The following is a 4583-nucleotide window of genomic DNA, read 5'->3' on the forward strand; positions in this document are numbered from 1 at the left end:
TGAAAAATGAAAGTTGAATAATTTTTGAAATAAATTTTTATGGTGGCTGCAATTAGAAGAGTTATTTTCATTGTATTTTTTTATTTTATTTGTTTGGCTTGTTAACTACGGTTATCAAAACTAGAACTGGTCAATATTAGTGCTTTCTATTTGCTCATGCATATGGTGGGATTTTGATTTGAGTGTACGAGTTTGTCTTTTCTTGGTGTGAGATGGTGACTTATGTGTGGGCTGTCTTGCTGCTCTGAAGAGTCATGGAAGAATAAGGACGTCAGCTACTGGTTAAGAACTTTTCGAGGAAAGAGGTGATTTGATATCATTGGACTCTAGATTTGCTGATCTGGTTCTAATCAATAGAAGATATTGAGATCTCTGTATTAATGGATCAAGGATATTCAACCAAAGTGTAAGTTGATGTGAACTTAACTAATGAGATTAGTAAATATTATAATTGTTATGAGAAATGTGGAAACGTCATATCCGTTTATGTTTTCGGCAAATGAATACATTCAGGAGCCTGAAGCATGATAAAATTTTACAATGAGTGATCCCGGAGTTTGCATGTCTATACGGGTAATCATGAGATTACTGATTTGTATCTATAGGGGTAACCCTAGGAAGGTAAAAATTGACGCGAGAATCATCGACCCATCCGTGCAGTCACATTGAGTAATCTAAGAATTATTTGTGTTGATACGCAAAATCCAGGATTACTCGTGAAATTACATCATAATTTTACTCGTGAAATTACATCATAATTGGAGGTACGTGGACGTAATTATTCCATGAAAATATTTAAGTAGGGGTCATATACCTAGGGCTGTCCAATTGGGCCTGAGGCCCGGGCCCGACCCTGACCCGACTGGGCCCAAGCCCTGCCCGAGCCCAGGCCTGGCCCGAAAACCCAGGCCTGACCGGGTTTTTGGCCCTAGCTACGCCATCGGCGCCCGCACCGGACCCGGCCCGGCCTGGCCCGACCAGAACGGCCATATTTTGGCTTTTAACCAAAATATCCCCAACAACGGTCAAAAAACAGCCAAGATTTAAGGGTATTTTGGTCATTTGTCTAGAGGACTGGCGGACTGCCTCTATAAATAGATGGGGTTTTCATTTGTTTTTCTCATCCGAAACTCATATATTTCTCTCTAATACTCTCTAATGCTCGCTTTTCTTCTGTAATTCTTCAATCAAATGGCTTCCTCATCTGATTATGAAGGGCAAAATCTAACTCCCGATCTTGAAATGAGTCCTAATACTCCTACTACAGGAGCTACAACTACTTCTCCTACTCCTACCGATGTTGATCACGACTCCGGTGGCGACGATTTTGCACCAAGAGCTCCTAAAAGGCCGAGATCCGATGTGTGGAACTTTTTCGAAAATATAGAAGTCACCAGGGATGAACACAGTATGCTTCTCACCCATAAGGCTAAGTGTGCATTGCGCGACCATATTTTCCAAGCTCATCATAAGAGCGGCACCAACCACCTCAAACGCCATTTAGAGAAACACAACAAAGGTCAGACGCCTCAAGGTGATATCCGACAATCTTTACTCTCCCAATCCTCATTTTCTGGTAGTCCCGGTAGTTGGAACTATGACGCAGTCCGAGCCAGAAAATGCGTAATCAAGTTTATTATTCTTAAAACTTTCCTTTTAAATTAGTAGAATATGATAAATTTGAAGATATGTTTACAGATAGTTTTTATCCCGCATTTAAAAAAATTTCTCATCAAACTTGTCAACGTGATACTTTAAAATATTATCGGGAGGAACAAGCAAAAATAATTTCTTATTTTCAAAGTTTAAACTGTAAATTTTCTTTAACTTCTAATATTTGGACATCTAGAACACAAACTAGTTATTTATGTATCACAGCACACTAGATTGATGATAATTGGCAAATGTTTAGAAGAGTTATTTTTTTTATTGTATTTGAAGAGTCACATACGGGTATTAATATTACAAATTTAATAATTGAATAACTTATAAAAATAGAAATTTCAGAAAGAATATTCTCTTTCACTAGATACTACAAGTAATAATAATGTAGTTGTTAATTATATCAAAACATCTCTGCTATTGTCATGTCATGGTGATATTTTTCACATTAGATGTGTGTGTCATATTTTAAATTTAATTGTTCAAAGTGCATTTAGTAAAATTAAATCCATGATAGAAGAGGTTAGGGCAGTAGCTTATGCTCATAATGCTTCTGAACAAAGAATTAAAAGATGGAAATAATTCTGTAAAAGGAAAAAATTTTAAATCCAGACTAAATTTAAAAGATGTTGACCAAAGGTGAAATTCTACTTATGCTATGTTAAATGTAGCAATATAGTATAAAGAAATTATAAATGATTTTATTGCTTTCTATACTTCTAGTTCTAGCTCTGGTAGAATGTATGGAATAACTGAAAATGAATGGACAGTTATATATAGTGTAAAAGAGATGTTACAAATTTTTTATGATGCTGCTATGTTATTATCTGGTTGTTATTATCCAACCATTATTATAGCTGCTTTACAAGTTTTAATTATTCAAAAAAATTAATAAATATCGTATGGATAATTATTTTGGTAGTATGATTTTTCAAATGGAAAGTAAATTTAATAAGTATTTTAGGCATATTCCTATTATTTTTGGTTTGGGGGTTCTTATTGATCAATGTTTAAAGGATATTGGCCTTCGAAGTTTATTAAATTTTTTTTGTATGGTAACATGATAATAGACACTGAGGATGGTCAAACTATTGCTGCTCTTACTCATTATAATACTGTTAAAAATTATTTTCAAAGATTATATGATGAGTATGCAGCTAGATATGTTGTAACTTTACATCAGTCTACAGCTTCTGCTTCTACGAGTTCAAGTCGGGGCAAAAGTGTGAGTTTTGATAGGGAATCAATGGTACCTGAGCTAACTGGTGGATCTGGACTTGGATCATCAACGAAAATTTCTGAAATTGATCAATATTTAACTGCATCTTTACTTAAATATCAAAATAATAGTTTGGATATTTTGCAATGGTAAAAAGTATATGGAACAAATTCATATCCCATACTTTTTATCATAGCTTGTGACTTACTAACAGTGCAGGTTTCTACAGTAGCTTCGGAATCCGCTTGCAGCACAGCAGGACGTTTGATCGACGACCACAGGATATCGTTAGATCAGTATACAGTACAGGCGGTAATGTACCTACAAGATTGGTGGAGGTACGAGAAGAGAACGCAAGACATCGATCGACTAGTAGATATTGAAGATAAATTTGAAGAGTTGGGACTAAAAGATAGATATAAATAGTAGACATTATTCATCAATTTGTAATTTTTATTTCTTAACTGAAAATTTGTGATAAATTATTTAGGAAACAATTGCAAATGATAGTGATATAAATGAGTAGGTGCCAACCTAGTTGGGATGTATTCATCGATTGTGATGCGACAAATTCCAAAATTAATTTATAACTATAGATGATTAACTGATTATTAATAAAGAAGTTAATTTTATCATTTTAATTTTTAAAATTTTTTGTATTTGTAAATTATGTAATTACAAGTGATTAATAATATGATCGTTTTTATTAAAATTTTGTTTAATTCTTGGCTTTTTATTCTTGAAAATTTAAAGAAATAAAAAAAAAATTTAAAAACAAAAAACCGGCCTGGCCCGATGCCCGGCCCAGGCCAACCAAGTCCAGGTCCGGGCCAAGTCGGGACGGTCCGTTTGGACAGCCCTACTATTACCCACATTGCACTAGTTTCTAATTTACACTAAAGGTGATTCTCAACCATTCACTAAACAAATCAACCATTTTCTGATATAAACAGGGTTGTTTACCTTTAAAACATCGTGGTCTACCTACAGTTGGTAAGAGACCGTCAAATGTTGGTTGTAGCAATATGCTATAATTTCAAGAATCGCCCAAAAGATTCAAGATTGGCAGTCTAGGCACTTAATCTTAAGCAGCAGGGAGCTAGCGAATGCTGAAAAGTACATATATTCTCACTGGAAAGTTCTGATACTTGCGAATGCAAACAACCCCATTTCTCATATTTGACAATTACAAGCAATCTCAATAATTTTCAGCATCAACTTACACCTCCATGGAATATTCTTCTTCTGATACGTATACACCTCACAATATCTTCTACAGATAACAAGGACTAAAACATAAAATTACCAATTCCCGCAGTCGCCATGTTTGAACAATAGATTTGATACTGACCACGAGGAAAGAAGCCAAGCAACCAGGAGTCAAGTCACCGTCTCTAATTTTGAAAAATCAAACTCATACGTTCAATCTACATCCCACACATGAACAACTCCAGGCTATAAGTAGAGCCCTGGTCTTCTCTCAAACGCATCGAAAATTTCAATGGAGAGAGTAAGTCTTCTTGTGGTCCTCGTGCTCGGCCTCGCCGCTGCAGCGTGCGCTCAGCAGGCTTCAAATGTTCGGGCAACGTATAACTATTATTATCCTGAAAAAAATAACTGGGACCTTAATGCAGTTTCTGCTTACTGTGCGACGTGGGATGCGGATAAGCCACTGTCATGGAGGAAGCAATACGGATGGACT

At 35.6% G+C, this 4583-nt stretch overlaps 1 pseudogene; it reads left to right on the top strand.

Moving 5' to 3' along the window:
• Positions 4077 to 4583, top strand: part of LOC109834508 — a 1311-nt pseudogene continuing 804 nt past the window's right edge.

The sequence above is a fragment of the Asparagus officinalis genome, chromosome 3 (genome assembly GCF_001876935.1).
Source record: "Asparagus officinalis chromosome 3, Aspof.V1, whole genome shotgun sequence".
Taxonomy (NCBI): Eukaryota; Viridiplantae; Streptophyta; class Magnoliopsida; order Asparagales; family Asparagaceae; genus Asparagus; species Asparagus officinalis.